Source organism: Berghia stephanieae, chromosome 7 (genome assembly GCF_034508935.2).
Source record: "Berghia stephanieae isolate SIO BIC M18660-M18661 chromosome 7, UCSD_Bste_1.3, whole genome shotgun sequence".
NCBI lineage: Eukaryota > Metazoa > Mollusca > Gastropoda > Nudibranchia > Aeolidiidae > Berghia > Berghia stephanieae.
In genome coordinates this window covers 42,933,438-42,942,040 of record NC_088366.1, presented here as the reverse complement: position 1 = coordinate 42,942,040, position 8,603 = coordinate 42,933,438, and the positions used below count along the sequence as shown (strand labels likewise).

Sequence of the window (8,603 nt, the reverse complement as noted above, 5' to 3'; positions counted from 1 at the left end):
CACCTGTTCTCACAGCCCACTTCCCAAATCATATGTCATGGCACTTTTGTCAATTAAAAACTATAACATCAATTGAATCTTGGGGTTGTTCTTTTTTAAAAAATATATTATTTATGGCATTTGAACAGCAGGTGCTTGTTTTTCTTACCTCGCATTGTGGGCAGGAGGTCAATTGCTGTTTTCTATCCCTCTATATCTGTTTTCTGAGTTTGCTTTTTGTCTATGTCTTGGAATAGGATTACTTGGTTTTGTCCTGGTCCTTAGCTGTGAGGGAAACTGTCAAATGTATAGTTACAGTTTTGGGAGATGATTTTTTTTCTCTTGTAAATCATCTCTTTATGAACTGTTACATGGTTTGTTTTAATTGTTAATATTTGAGTGTGTTCCTCTTCGTGGGGACCTGTGCTTGTGTCATGACGATGTCTCAAACTAAGTACATTTGATGGTGTACTCTTGGAATCTTCATCTGTTTTCCTATTTGAACCATTCCTTGTGTGCTTTCAATTGTAAAACTTGAATTTTGTGACTATGCCAATTTTTTCCTATTTACTGGTGCTGAAATGACCTAAATGTGTGGCAAGTGCTGTAAAACCCTTATAAACAAAACAAACAAACACCAGATGCTTTTCTCCGAGCTGAACAAAAATTTCAGGTAACTCATTTCTATGTGGATTTCTTTCCTTGCTTTTTGGAGGCAGTTTGCTGTGAGTTGTGCATTTTTCTAAGATATTTTATTTTCTCTGTTAATTATCAAATTGAAAGGAACAAATGGTTTCCCCTCTGGTGAGGATCTCATTTCCTATGTGAGACAATTGGTGGCTATAGGCTGAGCAGAGGCCTACATCTCTGATGGAATCTACGAACGTTAATGAGTTCTTTTTATCTGATTTTTTTTCCTAAGTGTTTGTGACCCAACTCTGCTGTAGGCACTGAGCTCTTAAGTCTAAACATCCCATGTATGGTATTGTGTGCCGTCTTAGTTACCTAGGCGCTTGTATGACCTGGAAGTGTCAAAATCACAAGAGTACTAAAAGTTTAAACTTTCGATAAAGAGCAACACAAAATTTACATCCTCTCAGTGGGTGTCCTCAATGGAGTGCATCCAATAAAAAAATCACCAGAATGTGTGCATTTGTTGACTATTTACAGGGAAATTCGCCTCATTGGCAGTACAAGTTCATTTAAAAAGACTGAAATGCACTGTTTGTTGTATGTGGATAGCTGTCTTGCTAGTTTTAAAAATTTGTTTCTACCATGAGGGATACACTCAAATGGTTACAAACTAAATGTTGGTAGCTAAATGGTATTATCTGCGTTGGGTCTTCTGACCTCCCATGGTGGGCAGGAGGTCACTTACTGTCACTGTATATGTTTTCAGAGTTGCTTTCTGTCTTTGTCTTGGAATGAGATTACTTGGTTTGTCCTGGCCGGATTACTTGACTGAAAGGGAAACAGTTATGCACTGTAATATTTTTTGGGTTTTGACTATCATGTAAGCATTTGAGTGTATTCCTCTTGATGGGATCCTGTGCTTCTGTCAGGATAGAACTTTTAGGTGATCTCAAACAGAGCATAATATTGATAATTTGCTCTTTGAATCTTCTCGTTCCTTTTTTTAAGACCAATCCACGTTGTTTTACCTTTTCTCGGGTGCTTTCATTGTAAATCTAGATTTTTTTGTAACCATACCATCTTCTTCCTTTACTACTGGCAATAAAATGATCTAAAAGTGTCAAAAATGCCGTAAAATCCTTAAAAACAAACAAATATTTTAATATCGTGTTTGTTTTTATGGATTTCACAGCACTTGTGACACTCTTAAGTCATTTCAGTACCATTAAAAGTGTACTTGTATCATTATTAGTTTTGATAGTTTGTAAACATTTGAGTGTATCTTTTATAGCGGGGTCCTTTGCTTGTGCCTGGATGAGGCTTATAATATAGTGGATGTAGATTTAATATGCTCTAGGTACTCTGCACTGCCTCCTTCATTCAATTTTATTGAGATTTGGTTTTAACTGTGTAAACCAAAAAGATAAATAAAAAGAATTTGAAATGACATCAACTTTTCTTCTTTGAGAGTGGTGTAGATGTTGCTGCTTGAAGCTCGAAGGAAAAATAACGATAAGTCATGAAATGTAAGAGGACGTTTTGAGTTTCCCTTTATCAACAAAACAGGATAAATGAAAGAAACTAAAGACGAATGAGAAATGTGAGAATGGTGTAATTAAGGAAAATTGTTTTGTTTTGTTTTTAAGGGTTTTACGGTTCTTGCAACACATTTAGGTTATATCAGCGCCAGTTAAAAGGAAGAAAATGGGATAGTAAAAAGTTCTAGAATTACAATTAAAGCACCCAAGAGAAAGTAAGACAAAGGGGAACTGGGAACAAATAGGGATCAGATGTAGATTCCAAGAGCATACCATCAATGTACTCAGTTTGAGATCACCTATAAGTCATCACCTATAAGTCTCATCCGGACACAAGCACAAAATCCAACAAAGAGGAATACACTCAAATGCTTACATTTTATATTCAAAATAACAAATATAATAATACATAACAGAGAGATGATTTACAAGGAAAAAAAATATCATCCCCCAAAACATTAACTATGCATTTGACTGTTTCCCTCCCAGCCAGGACTCAGGGGAAACATTCAAATGTTAAGTATTAGTTTTGGGAGAATTTATAGGTTTCCTTGTAAATCATCTGTGTGCATTGTAATATTTTTTTTTTGTCTTGATTATCATGTTTTGTATGCATTTTGAGTGTACTTCTCTTCGTGGGATCCTGCCCTGGTGTCAGGATGGAACTTTAAGGGGATTTCAAACAAGGCACATTTGATGGTTTGCTCTTGGAATCTTCCTGTTCTCTTTTTCATCCCCTCCCCTCCCCTTTGTCTTTCCTTTTCTCAAGTGCTTTTGTTGTAAATCTTATTAAAACTATCCCATCTTCTACCTTTTTACTGGTGCTGAAATGTCCTAAAATTGTCTCAAGCGCCGTAAAACCCTTAAAAATGTAAAAACAATCATAACAAGTTTTAACCTTTTCATTTTATGACTAAGGAAATAAATGCTCACACACAGATTTCATCAGACAATTAATTTAAAGAATGGAACAAATCTTATTTTAGTCAATAAGTTTTTTTTTATTCTTATAAACGTAGAATTGTGACTGAAAAAAACAAAGGCTGGTGCAAACGTAACATACAACAGAAATTTGTAAATTTTCTTATTTATTTAGCATCGTCCTGAACGGTAACGAAACTTTTAATATTAAAATGCCAGAATAAAATGTGTAGTGGTGTTATGAGAAACTATTTTATTGCAGTAAGTGCAGGTCACAACATAGTAGAATTTGTCTCATTTCTTAAATAAATAGTTATTATCATGGGTCAAATATGCACTTGGTGTCGTGTCAATTTAGCTATCTCTAATCATAGAGGGATATTCTGGCAGGCATTGTTTATTACTTTTGTAAAATACTCATATTAATAATCCCTTTGAATATTCATGCTGTTATATTTAACTATCAAATTATCATTTATTTTCACAATAATTTTTCACTTAGACAAAGGCCTGGGGACAAGCCATAAAGAAAAATACCAATATTTTATCGATGAGGAAATCTCTGAATGTGTGGTCGTTCACATTTGAAAAAATAACTTAATTTCTGTGACCTTTTCTGTTGCAAGTTTTCAAAGTTTTCAGAGTTTTATCAATTTGTAGCACCTAGTAAGTCGATCTGCATTATTATCAAACAAACAAAATAAAAATAATAAATAAAATAAAATTTGAAACATAATTGATCATACATAATTTTAATTTTACTTCATAATAATAATTTATAAATTCAATGACTTTAGGGGGGTGGATGGTTCGTGTGATATGTACAATGAACGGGTAATGGTTGAATACTTGTAAATAGCAATTACAGTAAAAAACCAAAACAAGTGACTTGGTTGGGGAAATCTGTAGAAATATAGAACCAAGACTGTCGTACACTGACAAAAGAACTTCTTTTTTTTTCAATTTGGCCGAAAAAAAATAATTTTTTAAAATATTTATGAACCAAGATGACCACCAATGAGTCTAATATTCTTCAGAGTCTCAAGTTAAAGAATTTGTGACATAGTTGTTAAATTCATCAAAATTAGATACAAATAAGTTTTCTTTTTTAAAAAAAGGTGTTTTGCAGTCTACGACAGAAATATCCCCGGCTTTTGGAGAATTTGGTAGGGTGATTGGTTTATTTCAGAGATAGACATAATATTATAATAAATAGATATTATATATTCATACATAGTCGTTTTCATGTTTTCACGGTTATATTGTAGTTGTTGAAGGTTGAATGTAAGGAAAATGTGGCTGGGTCCGTTGGTCACACATGATGACAATACCATAGCATTTGTTGTTTATTATAGTTGTAATATTATAAGCTGTAATAATAATAATACTAATAATGATAATAATAATAATAATAATAATAATAATTATTATTATTATTATTATTAGTAGTAGTATTATTATCATTAATATTATACCAACAATGACGAGTCATAACTCTGATATTAGAAAATAGTACATGTTTTTATGCCTCATCAAGCTGATGGCTTGCATACAAATGATTCATTGTGAATACAGAAACAGAAATAAGACAGAGTCAGAGAAAGAGATTGGAACTGCTATCTTTGTCAGTCTCACAGGAAGGAGATAGAACTCTTCGATATGGGCAGACAAGTGTAGTTTATTTGTTACTTTTCATGTAAAATCATAGTGATATATGAATTATAGGATGCATCGAAGCGATCTCTTGGCATTAAACAAAATTGATGTCAAGGTAAAAAAAAATTGGGATCTTATCAAGGCATTGGAGTTTGTCACATGAACATTTTATTAATTTTTATCATAAACATCGTCATTGGTGTTTTCGTCAATGTGTATATATTATAAAATTTATATCATAAAATTTAAAATCCATATTGATCCACAGTAACAATAAAATTGGTGGCGATAACTCAACTATAACAGATGTACAACATTCATAATAAACATAATTTACTTTTTTCCAATTAAATTATAATGTTCGTTTCAATTTTTTTTTTTTTTAATTCAAATCCTAGTGTCCCACCTCCAGTTTATCAGATATTTTTTTAATAGAACACTGTGTCATGTGACATGACCGTGGTTTGCTCTCAGGTCTACTTGCTCACTTTTATATTTTGGTAGAAAGGGTTAAAAACTATAATATTTATCTCAAGTTTATGGATAAAACGGGAGACAGTTTTTATTTCAACATAATTTGACTAGAATTTTAGTTGAACTGGGTTTCATTAAGACAAGATTTTGCAAAAAGTTTTGATGTTATGAATAAAAAAAAATTTACAAATTGCCACAAAGGTTACTGTTTGATTTTTACTTTAGACAGGAATAATACTCCACAAAGTCATGTTAATATCTTACTACAAAACTCAGGGACAGATGACATTCGTAATTAACAATTTGGTTTTGAATACTGCTTTGAAACATGGACAGGGGTTAATCTTATTTTGTTTCTGAGAATTCTAATGGCGTTTATAACACTATTAGGTAAAAACAGCTATCTTTAAAACAGTACTAACATCAGGAATACGCGACCGGGGTATTTGTCATTTCAATAACACACATAAACTTGAATAAATGAAGCAATAAACATAATGAAAGAGATGAGAAACTCTTCCGAGTCTACATACATGTAGAGTAGTAAACATTGAGTCATAAACATTTGATAATGAAATTATAATCATTGGTGATGATTGACACAACATTGTAATTACAATAAATGGAATGCAATCAACATCCATGGCACTTGTTTGTTGTTCTCCCCCTTACACCACGACGACAACATATTATCAAAGGAAATGGGATGCCTTTTCTAGCTATCCAGTCCTTCGTTTGTCATCGTCGTGTCAAAGTTTATATTATTACTTTTGTCATCCAATAGGTATGGCATTGGAATAGATTGTGTAGTGGTATTAATCATAGTAATATTGGTAGTAGTATTAGTAGGCATTGAATCAACATTGGTGCCACCAGATCCTATACCCATATATAATGCACATACATACACACACAAACGCACATACACACACATACATGTTTTTTGTTTGTTTGTTTTTAAGGGTTTTACGGCGCTTGCAACACATTTAGGTTATATCAGCGCCAGTAAAAAGGAAGAAAATGGGATAGTAAAAAGTTCTAGAATTACAATAAAAGCACACAAGAGTAAGTAAGACAAAGGGGAACTGGGAACAAATAGGGATCAGATGTAGATTCCAAGATCATACCACCAATGTACTTAGTCTGAGATCACCTATAAGTCTCATCCGGACACAAGCACAAAATGAGGAATACACTCAAATGCTTACATTATACATTAAAAATAAATATAATAATACATAACAGAGAGATGATTTACAAGGAAAAAAATATCATCTCCCAAAACAATAACTATGCATTTGACTGTTTCCCTCCCAGCCAGGACTCCGACCAGGGCCAGGAAAAAAAACCAAGTAATCTCATTCCAAGACAAAGACAGAAAGCATGTTGGAAAATAGATATCTGGGGATAGAAGACACAGTATGTACCTCCCTGCCCGCTATGGGAGGTCAGGATACATACATACATACATACATACATACATACATACAAACATACATATATACAAACAATGCATACATATATGCATGAAGAATAAAGTTGTATGCGCATTGGCACTCAAACATGGATAAGGAAACAAGGCAATGGATCCAGAACTCAATTCTTTACTCTATGACTATGAGCTACCAATGCACTCTTTGTAGGTTACCTCAATATATCACAAAAAAATCACCTCTGTTGTACAGATCTCTAATACTGATTCTAATAAAATTTCTAACGACAGGATATTAATGAAGATATAATGATCGTATCAAAAATCATTTTATACCAATTGATCTATTTACCAAAATAAAGATAGATATATATACAAACTAATAACTCACCCTGATAAAAACATTAATAATGATTTTAAAAAAAAAAAAAATCTGCAAGCGATGAAGTTATATCATGCACTGGAAATGACCTGATGAATTCCATGATAAAATTACACAGCTTGCAAAAATTATTTTATTTCCCCCCTCAAATTAACAAAATTATATAAAACTTTTTTAAAAAACTGTCAGGCAACATGATATGCAAGGTGAACATCAGCAAGTCTGTCAATACACAGGATTCATCGTTTAAATGGCTGAGAAATGGAAAGTATTAGCACAACTTTTCATGGCGTCTCTAATGAAAATGTTTTGGAAGTTCTTAACACAGCTGACAAATTTTAAAGATAAATTTTTAAAAATATATTTTTGACTGGTTGGTTCGGTACAGAAATCTTCTAGACCTGTATCCAAATAAAGGAGTGTAAAATGAATCACCATTAATTTAACTTGGTTTAAGAAGTTTGCCTCGTGAACACTTTCAGATCAATCTGCACCTATAGCCCTTTATTTGCTCAAGAGGCTAGTGCTGAACCAATGAACTGGGTGGCCTAACTTAAGTCAAAGAAGACTGAATCAAGGAAAGAACAGAAGCAAAGCCCACCTAAATGACATCCATAGTTCTGCTGCGACACCAGCTTAACATTTCTGCTCATAAAGGGAGACATTTCAGTTGTATATGTGTGTTAAGTGCTAAAGCTGCTGGCATATTTGACAGTTGACAATGCAGAGGAATCTCCATTCCTGTCTGTTTGATGCCGTGTCTCCAATATTGTTGAGGTCTATCGATGATGTAAAGCAAAGATTGAAGTTTAGCAAAGATTGCTGTTGAGTGTTACAGGCAATGAGGTGACTGGGCATCATTTATGTTGGGGTCCAAAATTGATGAAGCAGAATGACATAGCTGGTATTTCAGGATCTTGTCTCAGGAAGTTACCAAACAGGCTCCACCTGACTTTAAGTATTTGAGAAGAGATTGGTGTTTTGTTAAATTTTTGGGACAGCACTTTGTTATTTTTGTACGGTATCTAATTCTCAGTACTGTTCTAAGTTGTTTGCGATGGAAGGTGTCCAGTTGATCTTCAACTAATTTTGTCATTCCCAAAGTTGCACACTTAAACAAGAAGAATGATTTGACTAGTAGTTATACAACTTAATCCGTGTTTTTAAAATACATTTTGTCATTTCTTATCCTGATATGTATAACTATGTGTAGCGTTTAATAATTGTGTCCTGTTTTCTATGTCCCCTTTGTAGCAGAGCAGTGACCCGAGTGTTTTAATATATATTATATCTATAATATGTGGAGAGATGATTTACTAGAGAAAAAAAAATCTCACAAACAAGCTCACTTTCTATTGTCTCCCTCATAGTAAAAGTTAATGACAGGGCATTAGGAAAACGTGATTCTTTTCCAGGACAGTAACTCACTAAGTCTATAAATATTTTAAAAAGGGAAAGGAGGAAAAGGGAGGGGGGGGGGGGGGGTAGAAAGAGACTAATGGTGTCACCAAGAACATCCTGTTGAAATGAGGATAATACCAGAATCAAAATGTTATTTGGCAAATGAGGGGTGTAATAATTCAACATG

General features: G+C 33.3%; 1 protein-coding gene across 2 annotated transcripts in view; it reads left to right on the top strand.

The window, feature by feature from the left end:
- LOC144977280 (putative ATP-dependent RNA helicase DDX27) overlaps window positions 1-72 on the top strand; it is a 32,715-nt gene extending 32,643 nt beyond the window's left edge. For both annotated transcript variants that reach the window (XM_078922325.1, XM_078922326.1), the window contains exon 21: window positions 1-72. This exon is cut by the window's left edge and continues 28 nt beyond it. The gene's annotated coding sequence lies outside the window, so the exon portion shown is untranslated.
- Window positions 73-8,603: the final 8,531 nt, after the last annotated feature.